The following is a 22127-nucleotide window of genomic DNA, read 5'->3' as shown; positions in this document are numbered from 1 at the left end:
AAGTCTGGTTTAATAAAATAAATTTATTTTATCACTCATTTTTTGTTTCCAATGCCCACTTGGGTCATCAGACATCAGAAAGCCTCCACACAGTAATATATAAGTAGTCTGCGCAGACTATTTAATTAGTGAACCAGTTGTGCGCTTGGACCTAAATTTTAATAAGTTTTTTCGTTCGTTGTTGTAGAACTGGGCATCTGAGGCCTAATTGGCCCTTAAAATTTAAAAGTAATTGAGAGAAATTTATCATATCTATTTGAAAATTGAATCTGTAGTGGTTAACAAACCAAACATATGCATAAATTAAAAAAAATTTTCGTCATATATTTGCTACCACTTTCTTATTTTTACTAGATTTTGTATTGAATGGCTGTTTTGTAAACAGGATTATCTTAGTGATCTAATCAAACTACCTATAAGAAACTGTGTGGAGGCTCTCAGTTGAAGGCGTTGCCTGGATTGACATTTCGTCAATTCAGGTGTATTAGGGCAGATTTGTTGGCCATTCTTTCAGGGTCACCCTATTAAGTTGGCCAACGTTGCTCCCACAGTAAGGACAGATAGTACAGAGAATGAAAGAAAAAATATCAGTGCTTTGTCCGGGTTTCGAACCCAGAATCTTTATGATGCAAGACCAGTTCCCTGACGCCTATACAGTCCGGTCGGCATCACTAATCAATTATTAAATAATAAATTTTGCTACAATTCTAAATATTCGGATAAAACCCTTATACTTAATAACGCGCAGTTCAATTTTTAACGTTAAGTGTTTGATGTCAATGTGGTTTTTAAATTTTATTTGGGCAAAGGAAGCGTTGTCTTAATTTTTGATTTAATTTACATTCCCTGTCATTGCACCTAGACAAAGTTTTAGTTTATATGTTATTTTATTTAGAAAATTATTCAATAATCCTTAATAATTTCATTGTATTTATTTATCCATAAATCCAATCACGTTTACATTAACCTTGTTAATTTTTGCTTCTATTTCTGTCCCCTGTCATTTCACCTTGACAATGTTTTAGTTTATGTGTTATTTTGTATAGAAAATTACCCAGTAATCCTGATTTATAATAGAAATGCAAAGAACAATGCATTTAATTGATAAGGAATGTTACAGATAATAAAACAATCTTTTGGTATACATTTTTATGAGATAATTTTTTGAAAAAAAGATGTAATCAATAGTTATTGTGAAATTTGAAACTAGTTTAGTTTAAAGATCAAGATGAGGAGATTATTGTTCCATATAATTTTTTTTTTTAAATTTCCTAAACAATATCAAGTATCTTTACAATTGTACGCTGTTTACATTTTGAAAAACATTGAAAAAACTTAATACAAACAGCATTACACTCAAAACTAGTCACTATATATAATTATTTGAGTAATTTTTAACTAACAATTCAATTAATAATAAAAACTAGTTCTTTTATTTACCATAGAATATTTCAAAGTACAAATCATAAAACATGTGAAAGGCAACAATTAGCTATTTTTTATTCAATAAGGTTTTATTTTATTTTTAATAAATTATTATTTTTAATAAATTATTATTTTTCAATAGTTTCGAAGATTACTTAAATTTATTATTTCAAATGTTAAATCTCATGAATGTGAAAAATATCTATTGGTTATCTTATGAAAGTTAAATTTCGCAATAAAACATATTTAAATAAAAATATACTATCTCATTTTTTTATTTAAAGTTTTTTTTTATATCATATTATTGCAAAATTGCAATTAATATGAATTCTTATTTGATGAAAATTTTAAAATTAAAGAAATCTTCCTAAATTTTAAAATTTAGAAAAATTATGTTAAACAAGGATATTGTTGGTTATCTTTTTGTTACTCTCTGAAAGAAGAGCTTTTTTTTTGTTGCTCACAATGAAAAAAGGTGGTAGCACAGATATTTAATTTTTCATTTATTATTGAGGAAACAAGACAGGCTTGCTCACCATAATACGCTTGTAATAAATAAAAGTTCTAATTATATTATATTTTCGGACATACGTGTTTTCTAAGAATTTGAGTCGTAGTTACTGAACCTTAGGACTTACTGCTATCTTTAAATATACGACTTTTAAAATTCAATTTTTCAGGAACTATTCGATCAACTTTGGTCAAAATTTGTATTTTGTCAAATGAAATTACATTTTTTTTTATAATGAAGTAAAAAAATTTATACCTTACATTTTAATCTTTTTCAATTATTATTAAATTAAATAATACAAAATTATTATTTGCTTAAAATTATCTCTAGATAAAACTAACTAACTAACTCAGTGGCGCGACAGCCCATTAAGAGGGCCAAGGCCGTCTGTGCCCATCTCAGTTTTCTTGACCTTGGGCTCTGGGGTGCAGGAGCATATGTTNCGACTTTTAAAATTCAATTTTTCAGGAACTATTCGATCAACTTTGGTCAAAATTTGTATTTTGTCAAATGAAATTACATTTTTTTTTAAAATGAAGTAAAAAAATTTATATCTTACATTTTAATCTTTTTCAATTATTATTAAATTAAATAACACAAAATTATTATTTGCTTAAAATTATCTGTAGATAAACGATAAGATTTTTTCAATTTATTTAAAAAGTTGTAGAGATATAGCGATAAAATGCAAAAAGTAAAATTAACATTGTGGGGACCAAACTTTGGGCAGCTCATCTGGCCAAACTATTAGGATCATATTTCCCAGATTGTGGCTACCCCCCTCTCCCCCATAATTGGAAGGTAAGGAGTCCAAATTCGAAAAAAAGGTACATTTTTATGACTGATTTCGTAACTTACAATATCGTCAGCTCAAATTCATTAGTATATGTGAGATCACTCCTCTGAATTATTAAATTTGAATCCTAGTACATGAAAATCCCATAATTAGATCAAGAATTATTCAGGGTGGTCCGTTTTCAGATCGATGGTACCAACTTGAAGGGAAAGTAAAGGCGGCTTGTGAGAAATGTTGACCCTCATGCCCTTGATTACGAAATTGTGAAGTCTAAAAGTCAATGACCCCCTTGACCAACAACAGGCTGCTACGGCCGTGTTTTATTTTTTACCTTTACAGTATTAGATTTTTTTTATTTATTTATTATCATTTTTGTCCAGCAGATTAAATGTTATCGTTTGAGAAAATATTCTTCAGAATGGATAAATGAAATAAAATTGGGAATTGACAAGACAGTTTTTTTTTTAATGATTGGATACAATTCAATGAAAACACAAATCATTCTTTAGATAAAATATTGATTGATCTGCAGCAGATATTATTTACGTGGAAATAAAAGACTATCTCTCGCCTATTAGTCGATGAAACCAGGGATGCTAACTGCTCATTTGTTTTTACAAAAGAATGTAGTTCCAGAATTTAAAGTTAAAAGAATTTTGTCGAATTACACCAAAATGGAACTAGAAAAAAATTGGCCAACCAAGCGCAGTAAGTTTTGCATTACTGGAGAGATTGATTACATCTCTGTATAAAATTTGTTTCATAATTTTATGCCTGCTTTTGGAAGGCATTTCTTTAAACTTGTTGTTATTTACAATTTCAATTAGCTGTTACGCAAATTTAAAAATGTATATAATTTAAAGTTTTATAAAAAAAAATCAAAATAAAAAATAATATTTTTAAAAACCCCGTTTTAGTAGTGGAGAATAATAATAAAAAAATAAAAATTTGAAAAACCAAAAACGTGGGGCGCATGAAATGCATAACAGTAATGTTATGTTAGTGTGTATGTGTGCTCATGAGAATATGTGTATTTATATCTGTAATTGTAATTGTATCTGAATGTGGATGTGTATGTGGAATATGTTTGTGTATATGCATGTGCATGTGGATGTATATGTGGATGTGTATGCGGCTGTGCATGTGCATTAGTAAGAAAATGTGTATATGTATGTGTATATGTACTGTTATGTATTTCATGCACCCCACGTTTTTCGTTTTTAAAACTTTTATTTTTTAATTATTATTCTCCACTACTAAAACGCGGTTTTTGAAAATGTTATTTTTTATTTTGATTTTTTTTGTACTCACTTCCAAAATCTCAATTTTTTCACTCACAGTAGACAAAACTTTTCAACTGACATGTGACACTCAATTGAAATAATCGAATCGACAACAAAAGACAATCGCTAATTTTAATCGCTAATTTAAGACTAATTTTTCTTTAATTTTATTTTGCTTTGTATGTCTTCTTTCTCTTCATTTTCATGCATTGTCATCCAATTCTGAACTATGCGCCAAATTTGAAGTGTGTAGCTAGTCGGGAAAATAGTTTAAAATCGATTACAAAATTCCACCCGGACAGACATACACGAAGGCAAGTTAATATAAAAGTGGTAAAATAACGGTAGTTATATGGTTATTTTTCTGTTTTTTAAAAGTAAACATGCAAATTAATGAATTTTTAGAAATACCTAAGGCGAATAAGAAATAAGTTCGCATTTTATTGTTTATAACATAAATAACAAATGTTACTTTTTCGAATAAAATTTTATTAATTTCTTTTTTATTGAACCAAAGGAAACAAAAATTAGCCCTACTTTTCAAACACCTGATGCTTTGCGATGTTGACAGGAGATTTTTTTACGTAAATATTTTAGATATTTATTTAACTTATGATTTTATCCTCCGTAACACAGCAATATTTTAAATAATATAATGAAAGTGAAAAGATCCTTCTTAAATATTCGAAGCTGTGTCGTCAGCCGCACGCGATACGCACACAATTATAAAATTCGTTAATCCAAAGATTATTCCATGAAAAGTATAACTTTTAATAAATATTTATTATTTTATTTAATAATGGTCAAAAATATTTTAACTCGTAAAGTATGAAATTTTTTACATCATTTTAAAGGATGTAATTTTAGATGGCTGAATACAAAATTTGAACAAAATCAGTCGAATAGTTCCTGAAAAGTCGAATTTAAAAGAAACCGTATTTTTAAAATTCGATTTATCGTGAACTATTCACCTGATTTCGTTCAAATTTTGTATTCAGCCATGTAAAATTACATTCTTTAAAATGATGTAAAAAATTTCACGCCTTACAAGTTAAACTATTTTCGACAAGTATTAAATAAAATAATAAAAAATATTTACAAAAAATTATCTTTTTCATAGAATTATGGTTGGTTGGTGTCGTATCCTCTATTGAATCATATTTCATGGTGTGCTTGAATAGTTTTTGTTATTTCTATGGCATTAAAAGAATACAAATCCTCTTCTGTGGGGTAGTTTAAGAGGTGAAGGCCTGCAGCGACTGCAGGGCAGTTAAAAACATGATATGGTGTCAGTTCCACATTAAGACAGTTGCCACAGTTTTGATATTTTCTAGTCTTATCTGTAGAAATTTTCATGTTTTTATGTAGTCTGATGAGAGTAGTGGCTGTCTTCCTATCGATGTCAAGATTAGTTATTTGATCGTGGGCTTTGATTTTTAAAGGGTGAATAGTCTTGACTTTGCAAAAGCATTTGCATCTGCCAACGTGGTTGGGATTGAATTTTGATTTAGATCTCTGCCATTTTTAGCCAAGGATCATAGAATTATGTCGTTTGGATAAACGAATTTTATAGTTTTGTGTAAAACATTTTCCATTCGCTTAAAAAGTTCTCGAGACATGGTGAAATACGAAAAAAATAAAATTAACATTAAGGGGACTATAATGGAGACTTTATTTCCCAAATTGCGACTATCCCTCATATTTTGGAGATCAGTAATTTGCATTCGTCGAAAAAAATTTATGTTAATTCAGAGATCTAATTAATTTTATATAAAATATCTAATTAATTTTATTTTATAACCGTCGTTGAACAGCCGACCCAATTTTGAGCTTACGACCAATAATGTTCAACTTCGTAGCCTTGTAATTTTTAAACCAATCCAGAAGACAAGGAAACTCCTGGATCAGTACCTCCAGAGGTATTGATTCGTTATAGTAACATATGGACTTCGAGACTCGACAGATTTAACTTGCATCAGTCACTATTTACTACACAGAGAATCTTCGGTCGGCGAGGATCGACTCTCTCTCTAATAAATTAGCATATGTGAGGTCACCCACTAAAAACGTGAAAATCCGATCATTAGAACAAAAGTTATTTTCAGTGGTCCATTTTTTTTATTTTGCGCCTAGCAATTACTTGTTACTTGTACACGTTTGTATTTTCCGGATCTGATTTTTAGTTTCAAGATCCGTTCCCGGGTAACCGGTTAAATTTACCAGTATCCAATGCTGAATAACACTTATTTAGGTTCCACACTATCATATTCAGATTCATAGTAATTTTAATAAAAATAATTGTACTTTAAGGAATCTTTGCACATGAATGGGGAATCACAGAAGATCGTTGTAACTTCTCAAAGATTTTCATTATTCGGCAAATTTTGCTTGGGCATTCTGCATGTTTACGAAATTTTACGTACTCTCTTTTTATTTAGAAAACAAAATGAAATCATTGATACCTATTTTATTTTATAACCGTCCCTGAAAAGCCGACCGAATTTTTGGGTTTTACGACTATCAATGTTCAACTCCGTAGCTTTGTCATTTCGAACCCCATTCAGAAGACAAGGGAACTCCTGGATCAAATATTGTGAAAAATTTGCCTTCGCGGAGGTCTTTTTAATGGATTGCATGGAGAGGAAAACCTCCCACGGTTAGCCTGACGGCAAGAAGACTCTAACCCCATGGTCCGTCTATCATTGAGGATATTTTACGTCAGCACTGTGGTCGGTGCAAGTCGTGGGCGGAATTCGTATCGAACAGACATCACTGGGACCCGGTTCACCTCATTGGAAGGCAAATACTCTATCCCCTCAGCCACCACGGCTCTGACACCTTTATTAAACTTTTTTAATGAGCATGAGTATCGTATCAGATCTCATTTCTCATATCTTCTTTAAGTCCTCCCTCCCCTTTTGAAAAATCAATTTGTAAATAACTCATCTGGCTTCCGTATATACAAACGAGCCAGTTTCGTCAGAAATTGGGAGATGAAACACCAATCTTCAAAAACTCTTTTACCTTTCTTTAATGAAAAAGAAAACTTTAGGAAGTGTAACAATGAATAGGTAAATACAGTTTGGTTAGGAATACATAAGGAATGTTGCAAGAAGTTAAAAAAAAAAAACAATTATCAATTTAAGAAGAAACTTATCTTAATTTTTAAATACGTAAAACTTTTCTACGACTGAAAGACTACGTAGTCAGTACAAAATTAAATGTTTAGCCTACTTTTAATGCTTATCAGTAGTTTGGATTATCTTTCTATATTAAATTCTATTTTGACTATCTTTCTGTAATTGCCGCCGTCACCGTCGTTTCAGAAAATTATCAACGGGCATGCTTTTCACTGACATAATACTCTATTACATGAAACGATATGAAATTTTGTATATTTTTAGTAAATGGATTGCAGATTGTTTATATAATAAAACGTTTTGGATGAGAATGTTATCTCTTGAATTATTTTAGGTCAAATTAGATTTTTTTAATGAATCGCGTAGTTTAGTTTAGCGAAAACTATTAGCAAGAGAATTAGGATTTTTTGGAAGCCGCTCATCCTCGTGATTGGGTTTAAATTTCGAATCAGTTTTGAAATGATTAAATAATTTAGATTAAAAATGTTTCAGATTTTTAAAAAATTTAATCACAGTAATTATTATTATTATTATTTTTTTTTTGGGTCACACAATTTAATTGGGGTGAAATTACTTGAAAAAGAATAAAGGTTTTTGGGTGTAGAATTTGATATCATGTCTAAGAATGTACAATGCGTTGGACATTTTTTAAATTGCAAAATAGTTTTGCAGTTATTAAATTTTTTAGTTTATTTTACTGAGGTTTTCCGTGGTGAAGAAAAACTAATTGCAGTCAAAATATAACTTTCTGCAACCTCAAATTCTCGTATGTGTCCAAATATATTTTATTTTATAACCGTAGTTGAACAGTCGACCCAATATAGGGCTTACGGCTACGAATGTTCAGCTCTGTAGCCTTGAAGTTTTGAACCCAAACCAGAAGAAAAGGGAACTCCTGCAACAAGTATTCGAAGAAATATGCCTTTATAGAGGACTTTTTGATGGAACTAACCCGCATTTGTGTTTCATGGAGAGGAAGACCACGAAGACCTCCTCTGGTTAGCTTGGCGGCAAGAAGACTCTAACCCATGATCTGCCTACTTCTGAGGATATTTTACGTCAGCACTGTGGTCGGTACAAACCGGGTTTGGAATTCGTATCGACCAGCTATCGTTGGGATTCGAACCTGGTTCACCTCACTGGAAGGCGAACGCTCTATCCCCTGAGCCACCACAGTTCTATGTCCACATATATTTTTATATTATATTATTTTATATCCGTCGTTGAACAGCCGACCCAATTTTGGGTTTTCGAATTCTAATGTTCAGCTCCGTAGCCTTGTAATTTTGAATCCACCTAGAAGACAAGGAAACTCCTGGATCAGTACCTTCCAGGCGTATTGATTTGCTATGGGAACATGGAGGATTTTGCGACTCGACAGATTTAACGTGCACCAGTCTCCATTTACCACACGGGGAGTCTTCGGCCAGCTGGGATCGAACCCACGAACTCTTTGACATTGGCCCAGTGCCCTACCAACCAGACTATCCCGGCCACATATAGAAAACATTTTGACTTTTTATAAATTTTGAATAAATTTTGGAGTTGTTAAATTTTGCGATGAAGTTAATTTATATAATGCTGATAGGCTGACAGTCGAGGAATGTCCTAGAAATATATTATACACATTTTGGGTCTTGGCATGGAAATTTCGCAGTGAAATTGTTTCAGTTTAATTCGTTTCAGTGTATACATTCAGTTTGGAAACAATATCAGATTCAATAACAATAGCGTAAAGACAGCATTATGGTAAACGGGAAAGGTCAAAATTGTTCTTAATCCAATTGATCTTAATTTTGTTTGATTCGATTCAGCATAAAAACATCGGAAAAAACAATATCTCCTTTTTCAGATAGCTATATTTTTTTAAGTATCACCCCCATTTGTACCCCTCCCCTATCTTTGATCCTCTACTTCGGGAAAAAGCTCGTGGACAAACTTTGAAAATTTTTCGAGATGGTATGTATATGCTACGTGAATGACCAAAATTAAGAGAATGTTGACTTTCACCGTTGAATGTCAACAATCACATAGTCGCTTTGGTGAATGTCCGAAATATTTGTTATATCCGATTTGATAATAATTTTTTCGTTGATTCATTCGATATTTTAATATCTGTTGAGGATAGATGAGGAAAAACATCAGAGTTCGGAGCACCGATTAAATGCATACTGGGCAGTGGCACTAAGCCTTACAAAAACATTGATATAGGGCATACCGGGCGCGAATTGCCAAAACATACCGTAGATTATAAACTAGGCGATTGCAAGTGGAATTGGCGATGGATTACGCGTAAATGTGGTGGGAGAACGAAATTACATTAACCTAAACAGTGATATTCTATATTTTTTCCTTCCTCCTCGACTAGCAATGATGAATAAAAATAACTCCTTAATTCATTTTAGTAGAGAATTAAAAAAGAAAATAACCTTTTTATTCTTAGGATCACTTTACAAATAAACTGTATTTATATTTTATTGAGCGCAATAATTTATATTTTATAAAACGATCTAGTTTTTTGATATAACAGATTTAATTTTTTTTAACAAGAATTGTGTTTGTGAAGAAATAAAAATAATTTATTAATGAACCAATCACAAAAAATAACGTAACATTTTAATACTATGTTTTATTGAAACGCTATTTTGAAGAATTAATTCTATTTAACTTTTATTGTAAGAAAACATAACCTGTTTTATTTTAGTGATATTTTCTATGAAATCAATATTCTCTATAAAAGAATAATGTAAGCTTTTTTATAAAGATTATTTTTTTAGAAATTAACAAAGACATATTATTTACTAGAAAAAAAATAGAGTATTCAAAAATGTTATCACGCTTTAAAGTAATAGTTTCTTGTAAACGAAATAATCAATATTTTTAAAATAAAGTTTGAAAGCGTTTGTTTCATTACTAGAAGCATTCATTATAAAAAAATTATATATTAAATTACTTTTTTGCATAATTTTATGAAATAACTTTTTTTTGGAATGAGATGAGATTTTAAACTTTGTGAAAAATTGATTCAATTCCTTAATATATATAAAAGTCGGTAAATACTTCATTCATTATGGAGGTCATAGATAACTTGATACCTTTTCAATATAAGAATAATAAATGCAATTAATAGAAAATGCACAATTTTAAAAATATATTTTATTTACATATATTGTGTACAGGTTATCTGCAACGACCATACGTAGCATAAATTTATAGATTCCTAAATACTGTTATATGAATTAGGTAATTAAAAACATAATTAAAAAAATAACAGAATTACAAAATAACATAATTAAAAAAAAATTTCACCCTTTAATTAGAAGCTTCCTGTTGTCAAGTATTAATAATAATTAAAATTTTTAAAAACTTTTTTAAACAAAAATTTTTAACTCTCAAACTTAATACTATCCTTCATATGAAAATATCCGAAAATTTGTAAAAGAAAAACTATATTTTAAAATTGAGCCATTGGCGACAACAGAGGTCAGATGTATATACTGAGTTTAAATAAATTATATATTATCGAACTTACATTTAGGACTTAGATCTATTTATTATCAGTTCATAAGAGTGTTTTTTAATAAATAAATGCAGTGATTGTTTGATTTATAACTGTAAGTCCTGAGTGTTTAATGTTAAGTTATGTTTCCTTTGAAAAAATTTTGTAACTACGCAAAGCAGGGCGACACTCATTTCAACTTAAAATATACTAACTTAACTTTCAATAACTATAGATAAATAAGAAACAAGAATTAGATTAAAACTTTACATGAAATGCTTTTAGAAAAATACTTTCTAAATAAGATTTAAATAAAACGCAATCACTTCGCCTGAGTGATTTTGTAAAGAATTCTAAACTTTTTAATTTTACAAGTTAGGTGAAAAGTAAATATCTTACAATAGTGGTAGGGAATTAAGGAAATTCTAAATTAAATGAACATTAGAACATTGAGTGCAAAAAATTTTCAGTTCACTTAAAAGTTCACTGGAATGTTCCCAAGATATGGTGAAATTCGCAAAAAGTAAAGTTAACACTAAGGGGTCCTAACATTACATTGCTTTCCTGACCAAACTATTGGGACAATGTTTCCAGATTGCGGCAACCCCTATATGCTGGGGATCAAAAATCCGAATACGCAGGAAAAAAATTTCTCAAATAAGCTCGTTTTAGTGTCTGATTTCCGAACTTAAAATATATTGTCTGCTATAATTAAGCGGCATATTTGAATTCACCCTCTCGATCCATTAAAATTGAGTCCTAGAACGTAAACATCTGATCATTAGATCAAAAGTTAGTTTTAGATTTTTGTTTACTGCTCACTGTACACTAAAACGTGATTTTTTTTCTTTTGAAATTTTGATTTTAATGCCATTACTTCAATCTCCTTCGGGTTGTGCTTACTTTATAAATTTAATCTCAACTATATTTTTCTCTCCACTTTTAAACTGTAAAGACTTTTTCTGCATTTGTAAATTAAGAAAAATATTATTAATCTGATTGCGTAAACAGTTAATTCATTAAAATTGGACATTCTCAATTAATTCCTTTCAACAGTCATTTATATTATTAATAATAATTATTTACACAAAATTATAATGAAGGAAAGTCTGATTAGAAATTTAAAAGTTTTTGCTACTATAATTAGGGAATTTTTATTGACAAAATTCAAGTAATTTTTTTTCCGGAGCAAAATGCATTTTTATTTAAAAGGGAACAATACTGACTTAATATTTATACGATAAAAGACTCTCTAATCGCTAACAACGATGACAGGAGAAATTTTCAATTTTTTCTTTTCCACAAAAAGTTTAAAACTTAAATTGTTGTTCTTTCATTATAGAGCAATCGTATAATGTTCTCGTATCATGTAAAACTTTATAACGAAGTTACTTATCTACCGTTTTGCAGTTATAAAATGAAATAATTATTAAATTATACTTGCATTTTAAAATGTAATACTCAATTGTTCAATGAATTTTACGATTATTATTATAAAACTGCGTATAATGAACATTTCAATTAAAATAATTAGTACAAAATAGCTGCTAAAAATTCTCTTAAACATTTATAAATATTATACATTTATAAATTTCAGCTTTTCGCATTATTGCTAAATAATCTCTACGTCGAAAAATATTTAAAGAATTTCATAATAACAGAAAATTAAATAAAATTTTAAAAAATTTGGAGATGGTTATCGAGCAGAACCATTAAGTTTAATTAATGAATATAGAATTGGAAACCAAGTCTCTGCTAAACAATAAAAAAAATTTTTTTAAATCTTTTAAGTAAACAAACTTTATTATAATAATCATTTCATTATTAAGGATTAAAGGTTATTGTGAAATTATTAATTCTAATTAGTGGATGAGTAGGAAAAGAATTTCACTACTCGAAACACATTTAATGAAAGTTATGAAACTATAGAATATGTAATAATGTGTAATTTTTCTATCTTAGTTCTATTACGACCTTTTAAAAAACGCTAATAAACACAATTTAGTCAACAGATACAAACGATTATGTCGGCGCTATAACAGAAAAATACACTTTATATTTTATTTGATGCAGAAGAATCTAATGAAGACCCGCTTAATTGAAATGTCGCACCCATATCTAACTTGTTGAATGTTATGCGATACCGAAAACAAAACAAAAACATTAGCACACAGCTGTTTGGCAATTTGTGAGAACGGTCCTTTAACGCCAATAGAAATTTTCGCCAACCCTTTGCAATCTACGGTATNATGTTATGCGATACCGAAAACAAAACAAAAACATAAGCACACAGCTGTTTGGCAATTTGCGAGAACGCCAATAGAAATTTTCGCCAATTGCAATCTACGGTATGTTTTGGCAATTCGCATACCGGGCAAATGTATACCGGGTATTAGGCACTTAACTAGACCTAGTATATATTTCAGACATTTACCAAAGTGACTATGTGATTGATTGTCAACATTCACCCTTGGAAGTCGAGAATCACCGATTTCGATCATTCACAGTAACATATATACATTATATTGTGAAATTTTGAGATAGTTTTAAATGAGTGGCATGTTAATCCTTTTTATGGGTTGAATTCCTTGGTAGGAATATTAATAACCACTGAAAATTATCTCCAATCATTTAAAAATTTAAACGCCTAAGTTTTACGTTTTAGATAAAAATATAAATTGTTATAAATATATTTAGATGTAATAGATGTAAATTGATGTAAGATAGAATTATAGACATAATTGATAGATATAATTTTAGTTGAGATATAAATAATATTTATAATTTTAGTTTTAGATATAATTAGGTTAAAATATAAATTAATATAATAAGACTAAAGTATTTTTACAGTTTTAGTCTCCTCAGGAAATTTATTTTCTTAAAATCTTTATTATATTTTATTATTAAACGATTAGTTCATAATATATATTTTACCGTTTATATAGTGTAAAAATCTGTTATTCTACACATTATCGAGATAATGAGCAGATTAACTTAAGCAATCCGTTAAATTACCAACAAAAAAAAACTGTTTCATTTTTCAAATTGCCTATGTAATCTGCAAACAGCCTAGATAATCTGCCTACTAGGCACTCCTAGGCGCTCGTTATAGTGAAAATTAGATCTTTTCACTATAACGAGCGCCTAATTTAGCGTGGACAACAGCAACGTTTCTGTATGTTTAAATTAAAACAATGTTACTTGCTTATTTTTCTCTATCTAAAACATCAATAACCAATTAAACAATCAGCGCATTAGTTAATAAAATCTATCATCAATGAATTTAAAAAATCTAATACAAGGAATCAAACGTTTAAAATATTACAATTAACCAAATTAAGTCATTAATTTATTTCCCAGCGTTTAGGAAATCTACTCAATCGAATCTATGAATTAATTAATAGAATGAGAGAAATAAACTTTTGAACTTAAACAATACGTTAATGAGCACAGTACTTAGGTAAACAGAAAAAAACTTTTGATTCTGCACTTTAACGAATCACCCTAATTAATCAACAGAATAAATGGATAATATGTATGTTAACGGTTTTCAAGCTCTAATGATAATATATTTATGTGTATAAAAAGAGGATCAAAATTAAGCTCCTACTTTATCATGAATCCTCGCAAGATAATCTGCGTAATATTTGATTTCATATAAAGTATTTTGCGCTCATTATCTAGGTAAATTAAGGAAAACTTTTGATTCTGCACTTTAATGGATCATCCTAGTTAATCTGCAGATCAAGTGAGTATTGTGGAGCTCTAGCTGTAATATATTTATATGTGTAAAATAGGATCAAAAGTAAGCTGATTATACTGTTTTATCATAATTCCTCAGAAGATTATCTTTAACTTTTATCGGACAAAAAGTATTTACAGTAATTTCTCACCATTTATCACTCCCATTTATTTTTTTTTGTTTTTGTTTAAAACTGTTTCTTCTTTTAGATAATTATGCAAAAATCTTCTCAGAAACTATTACACTTAAATCTTACAACATTTTATATCGAACTGCGGAAATGTTTCTCGCTTTGTCACAAATGTGTCACTAAAAAAAAAAGTTGTCGCATGTGTCCGTAACGCGATAAAGCACGATAACGTACTTTACATTCAGATAATAGAATAATAGCGATTGTTGATATTTTTAGGAAGTTTTATTATTGCTTTCTTATAAACAATTTATATTGCTTAGGAAAAAGATATCATTGAAATTATTCGATATCGTTTGTTGGTTCATCGTTGCGTGGTTATTTTATTGATTTTTTGTGGTTCTGAAATTTCGCACTCACGCATGATATTAAAACTGGAGCTACATTTTAGTAGCTTATTAACTTACATTTTTTACTATATCTTTTTTATAAACTTTTTAATAAAAAAACGATAAATAATTTTATGCATCTACGCAAAATTTACATAGATGTATGAAATCATATACATTTTCATAATATAGATACTCATCAATTTTTAGTAACGGCCACTTTGTGGTACAGTTTGATTTATAATAATTTTTGCCAAACTTTATGGAAGGATCAGCCACTCAAAACCAAATTTTTTCTGGACTTATATTTTACTAACTTGTAAAGAGGCATTTCTTAATGCATTAGTATTGAAAAATTATTCAATCAATCAATTTAAAAAGGCTGTATGTGCGTAGGTAAAATTTGCACAGATTTATTTATTTTTAATTCTTGGAATGATATAAATTTGCATAGTATTTGCCTGATACTCATTCATTTGTAACAACAGCTACTTTGTGATGCAAAGTTATTCAAAGTAATGAATGCCAAACAGTATAAAAGAATCAGACTTTCAAAATCAAATTGAGACTAAAGCTACATTTCACTAACTTATAAAAAAGAATTTCCTAATCTATTTTTATCTACAATTAATCAACCAATCAGTTTTTTTAAAAAAATATCCAGTAAATGGTTTTATGTGTGTAAGCAAAATTTTCACTTATGTAGTAATTAACCTTGTTCAACCATTATATAAACAAAATTTTGAATATTCTAAGGTATGAGAATTCTTCATCATTATTATCTAAAATTTTTATAATTATGTATCAAAATAAAAAATTTAAATGAAGGCTTTAATGATCGAATAGTTCCTCAGAAGTATAAATTATAAAATATGACTTTCTTGAAATTTTATTTCGTAGAATCTATTTGCCCATTTGATTGATTTGTTCGAATTTCGTAATGTAAAATAAATAGTTTGAATTGTAATAATTTGTAATCCTTACAATTAAAAATCTTTTCGACCATTATGAAATAAAATAATAAATAATTATTAAAAATATCATTAGATAATTGAGTTTTCTAATTGTGCGCAAAATATTTTTGACTCACTTAAAAGTTTTGAGGAAGCAACGAAATACACAAAAATGGAAATTAACTTTAAGGTATTCAAACTTTTGACTGCTCTCCTGACTGATAGTTTCCGAATTGCGGATATCCCCCCCCCTTTTATTTTGATGGTCAAGAATTAAAATCTATCATATCTTTTATATGGTAGATTTTAATGATTGATGTTAATACGGAATTTGTAATGATTGACGTTTGTAAATGTAACGATTGGTGTTTATACAGAAAAAGAAAGTTTTGTGTTCTCTCTCTTAATTTAATAAGTATTACTCATTAATCTGCACATTTGAGGTCAGTCCTGGCTGGCACTTAAGACTGGCACTTAGTGCGGGAAAATCCGCTCTTTTGAACAAAAGTTATTCACGATGATATTGTTTTTCTTTTTAATGTGTGTATTAAACACTGTTGTTTCCAAAATTTTACAATAACTTTTTTTTTTTTACAATTTCATCAAACTTTCTAATCTTTGATCCACGTCGTACAAATGAGAGTTATTTTTATCTGTCTCGGTGCGTGTCGTATACAATCCATTAACGCATGCTTTGTTTTTGTTGACGTTTGTTATCATTTTTTTTTCCTTCTATTGACCAAAACAAACTTTGGAACACGCTTGTAAGAGCAAGAAATTGATAAGACCCGTAAATGTTTCTAGAAACGATTAAGATGACATCATTCAAAAGAAAAAATAATGCATCGAGGAATCTGAATTTAGTTAAACAGTATATTTAGGATCAGTTAAAGGTATAAAAACGTGGAAGAGCATCGATGTTGATTTACGAGATAATTGAAGAACTGAGTGTTAATGTTCTGATTGCCATTATAATGCATTTGAGTACAATCAGAATAATAATAGAGTTAATCTTAATGTGTAGACCAGTACTGTAGACCAGTACTTAAACTGTAGACCAGTATCAATTGAAGGTTTAAATACATGAGATTCTGGAAGAACATTAGTGTTGGAATAATGGGTAATTAAGAAGTGGATAAATGTTCTAAATGACATTTTGATAAATTAAACAAATTAGTTAACCTGATTAATAGAATAATCTGAATGTAGTGTGACTGTAGACTAGGATCAATTAAAGATTAAAAAACACGAGATCCTGGAGAGGTGTTGGAGGCAATGGAAGCGTTGAGTGGATGAATAACACTTTGATGAATTAAAGCAAATTAGTTAACCTGATTAATAGAGTTAATCTGAATATAGTGTAATTGTAAACTAGGATCAATTAAAGGTATAAAAACATGAGACTGTGGAAGAAAATAGGTATAAGAGACAGTTGTAGAGCTGATTAAATGAATATATTCTGAATGACATTTTAATGAATTTTAGCAAATTCGTTACGCTGATTAATAATTGAATTAATCTGAATATAGTGTCATTGTAGACTATGAACAATTATAGGTTTAAAAACATGGACGAACATAGTGTGGGTATAAGAGATAATTGAAGAGATGATTGGATGAGTGTTCTAAATGGACAGTTGTAAATGGTGTATGTCCGAAATATTTGTTATATCCTATTTGATATTAATTTATTCGTTGATATTATTATATGTATTCGATATTTTAATATCTGCTGAGGATAAATTAGGAGAAACAACAGTATTCGGAGTGCCTGTTAAATGCGCACTGGGCACTTGACCTTTAAAAAAACATTAGTGTAGGGCATATCGGGCAAATGTATACCGGGCAGTGGCGTTTAACTAGACCTAGAATATATTTCGGACATTTACCAAAGCGACTCTATCAACATTCACCGGTGAAAGTTAACAACCAACAATTTCGGCCATTCTACGTTAACTTATATAAAACAAATTGTTAGGTATATAATTTGAATGGAATATTTATAAGTCAATTGCTTCACAGGATTGCATATTTTTAGAACACAAAAAGAATACTATAATTTAAGGTGATAACCAGCAAATCTAGACAAATATACATTAATGTCTAATCAATACATAAATATCCAATGAACTAGCTAAAGGAGCTAGTTTTACAAAGCAATGCGGAGGGAACTGTGAACACACTTCTTTTCGGATTGTTCCATTGGTACTGGAGTAGTAGAGCCTTCTAGTTGCTTAAAAATTATTTTAATCGGAGTAACACACTCTATCTATAGTTAGTATCTAGCAGTCGCATGTCGCTTTCATGTTCGTATGTTCTCATATGTTTGTTTTGGGAATAAATTTATCCTTATTATATCAATACATAGCATGAGCGATAAAATTGCATTGGAATTTCGTAATCTAGTCTGTCACGCCTGCATTAAAATAATCCATAAATTCTAATATATTCTGTTCAATTCAGAGAAAGCACTTTGTAAATCAAGCTTTGCATTGAGTACAAAGATTTATGCATGAATGAAATGAAGAATAAATTCATAAGCGAAAAGCTTGAAGATTCTCGGATTAAATATGAATTGTAATGTACTCCTTTCAGTGCACATTTTTTCTTGAGATTTTTAACGAGTAATGTTTGTAAACTCTCAGTCAAAACTATTTATTCTCTAAACAAGACTTAGGCTAGGGGAATCTAAATATAAAATTATGGACTGTAAAAGTCACAGGTTCGTGTCTCATTTGTTTAGTGAAAAACTAAATAGCAAAACTAATATCGCATTATATTACATTTTCATAAATGCGGCCGAGTACATGCTTAAGTCAACTCTTTGTCAAGATGAAACAAAGCACAACTTACATAAGAAGGAAAATAAAAAAATAAAAAATACCCAGAGTTTAGGTGTGATTCGAACCTACTGACTCTAATGTTTTACTAGTATTGACAAAATACGGATGACTGGCACCTACTGAGATTCCTGTTATGATTTTGTTTAAAATTGAAGGGCTCGAACAATATAATAACAACCCGCACTTTGAAAATGTACAGAAAAGCGTTATTATGAGAGATTGAGGTGAAAAATACTAAGATTCCTATGCACACAATAAACTGACTATGAACAGGCATTAAGTTTCTTCAGTATGGGAATTCTATGAATTTTTTAATGCACCCATCTGAAAACAATACTATGGAAAATTTTGATGAAAAAATTTTACTTTTGATGAAAGTGTAGCTTATATCACCCCATGCACTTGTGTGCCATTTGTTCTCACCCAGGGTGGTTCTTCGGTGAATTGGGAGCTGCTATGTAGTTAAAATTCCAGAAACTTGCAAAGTTCCTAGTTGGAAACTTCACTATACAATTTGAAGTGAGCATGTGACCTTTGAAAAAATTGCGGTTTGTATTGCTCCAGTTGTGCGCGATTTGTCTGTAAGCGCTTGGGATAGGATCAAAATTGTGATGGCATGTCCTCGTATCGTCCTCCGGGATGTTTCCCAGACCGTCGCCAATAGCCCATTGTGCTACTCTAGTGCGACGTAAATGAACTACAACAACATTGGATTGAATTTTGGGATTTTCATTGCCTTGGGCACGAATCTGTCATGTCGTGGATAATCATTAGGTTACCTGGGCCAGTAACATTGAACTATAATCTGTTTGTTTTAGTGTTTTGTAGAAGGAACGGCTTGCAAGCCCGATTCAAAATTTGATTCTTCTGATTTCTCAGCGTTATAATGATTGTCCATACATAAATAATAAAAAAACTAAAGATTAGCCCCTTGAGGACCGCGATAATATAAACGTGATCGTGCGATTCTCACTTTACGATTCATGGTATCCTATATAAAATGAGCTTTTCTGATTCCACCGGCCCAAGATCAACGGTCGTCATCTCAAAACAGTACCCTCGTTTCACATCTCGTAATAGTACGCATCTTCAGTACATATAAACTCGGACTTTGTGAAGCGCTTCTTTCGTTTTTCGTCCGTCCTCAGGGGGTTAATAAAAAATACCGAATTGTTTTAACGAATTATCGTTTACTAAAACTCAAGTCCCACAGTGGACTGATCGTAAAGACACGGTTTCCAGTTAGAGCACCGAAGTCAAGCATCACTGCGGTCAGTAAGCGGGTGGGTGAACGCTTTGATCAATTTGCGATGGGACCGAGGGTGTCTGGTATTGATCTTCGTTATACTGTTCTATCATAAAGTACACGACTGTAAGAGCAGATCTTCAGATTACCGAAACGGGGTTGCCATCCCCTCTGCAGAGGATCAAAATTGTGATAGCATGTCCTCGGATCAACTTCAGGGATGTTTCCCAGACCGTCACCAATAGCCATTGTGCAGCTCTAGTGTAGTTAGGTAGTAACTTTATTAACGTCGCACTAGAGCTGCACACTGAGCTATGGGTGATGGTCTGGGAAACATCCCTGAAGTTGATCCGAGCACATGCCATCACGATTTTGATCCTCTGCAGAGCGGATGGCTCCCTTGATTTTGTACCCCGATGATTTGTGCGTGAAGTCGAGCACGCTACGGTTCAACAATTTAACGCGGACCGATACCGCGCATCTTCGGTCCCTACTCAGGCTGATCGAAGTGGTCACCCACTCACTCACTGACCACAGTCAGTGATGCTTGACTTCGGTGTTATATTGTGAACCGGGTCTCTTTACGATCACCCCACTGCGGAACGCTCTAGTATGAAAACAATTAAAATTTTAAATATTCGTCGCACTCGCACTTATCCGATTTTATCATGATTAATAAACAATAATAATAATAATAATAAAAAAAGATAATAAGTTTAATTCGAAATCACTTTTCACGCGACATCAAAGTTTTCGAAGAAATCGTGACCTTGGCAATGTCATTATGGAATTTAAATCGCCGTATTACATTTTCAAGTTCAAAAGAAAAGAAAAAAGAAGAAGAAGAAGAAAAAAAAGAGTTCAATTCGTGTGACGTCATACCCATGTATTATATTTTCCTCTATGGGTTCTTACCAGTCGCGAACATAGAGAGAGAGAGAGTGCTCTGAAATATTTTGTGAGTCAGTTTGCAAGGAAACGGACGCTCGCTTTCTGACAGCCGACGGATCACGTGGTTTGAAGGGGGGAAGTTGCCGATTAATCTTAGCGCTTTCAAACAACATTTATTATTAGTGAGTGAGAAAAATCGGAAATAAAAAACTTCCGTCCAGATTTTGATGATTCCGGCTTTAACTCGGACTACCGGACCTTTTCTCAAACAACCTCGCTCGATTATTATGTAAGTAATTAATTTGTTTTTAATTGCAAATGAATGCATGTTCAACAATGAATTTGTTTTTGCTATTTAATGAAATATAGTTTATTTCTATGGGAATTCTGATTTACATGTTATTGATAACAGTAGTTGATTGGCTTAAAAAAATCGAACTATTTCAGTTTGTAATTTATTGAAACTTTAGTTTGTTCCTTGTTTGTTTTATTGAAATTTTACTTTGCTCCTGTAAAAAAAAACATGATTAGCATGTTATTACACCATTAACGAATAAATGTATTAAAAATTTAACTAGTTGTATATAATTGAAATTTGTTTATCTGTTGAAAAACCCAATTATCATGAATAAAGCTAGTTCCATTTTTAATTTATTGAAAGGTTAGTTGTTCAGAAAATGTTTGCAATTTATTACGTTCGTCATAAAATTAAAGTACAAGCTGAAATCTGGATGAATTTAGTTATCATTTTATTAATAATGTAGAATTTTTGTTTATCGAAAAATTTGCGGGTTTTGTCAGTATTATAAATTGTGAAGTACAAATAAAACAATAAAAAAATAATAAATAGTTAAGTCAAATATCAATCGTGTACTTTTCATTTTAATTTTTTCAACCTAATTTCGGTCTATCTAATCTCAAAATTCCTACTCATTGATTAGATAAGTAATTAAGTGATTCGTGGGACTCTTTTATTTTCAATTTCAAAATTGTAATTAGATCTTAGTATATAATCACTATATACTTGAAATTTCTTTAATAATAAAATATAAGCATGTATTTCAATTATTAAGAAACAAATTATATTCTAACTAATATCCAAATTATTGTTCATTATTGATTTTGAAACTTTTAACTAATCCTCTTTTTTGTCCTCTTGTAACGTAAAACGTAATTAACCTTTTCTTTGAAGTAATATATTAAAAATTTTTTATCAAATTCAAAAATTTTCATTTAGTTATTCTACTGTAAACCGATGCTGTTTTTTGTATATTAGTATA

General features: G+C 30.2%; 1 protein-coding gene across 4 annotated transcripts in view; it reads left to right on the top strand.

Moving 5' to 3' along the window:
* Positions 1-22127, top strand: part of LOC107437769 (uncharacterized) — a 58977-nt gene that overhangs the window by 11430 nt on the left and 25420 nt on the right. Inside the window, exon 1 of one of the 4 annotated variants that reach the window (XM_071184330.1) lies at positions 3286-3440. The exons of 1 other annotated variant lie outside the window; for it this stretch is intronic. The gene's annotated coding sequence lies outside the window, so the exon portion shown is untranslated. Of the gene's footprint in view, positions 1-3285; positions 3441-20754; positions 21137-22127 lie in introns of those variants that run through there. 2 more of the 4 variants (XM_016049865.3, XM_016049869.3) reach the window with 2 other exon arrangements.

Source organism: Parasteatoda tepidariorum, chromosome 8 (genome assembly GCF_043381705.1).
Source record: "Parasteatoda tepidariorum isolate YZ-2023 chromosome 8, CAS_Ptep_4.0, whole genome shotgun sequence".
Classification (NCBI taxonomy): Eukaryota; Metazoa; Arthropoda; class Arachnida; order Araneae; family Theridiidae; genus Parasteatoda; species Parasteatoda tepidariorum.
The sequence above is the reverse complement of the archived record's forward strand: the minus strand, read 5'-3'. Positions and strand labels throughout refer to the sequence as shown.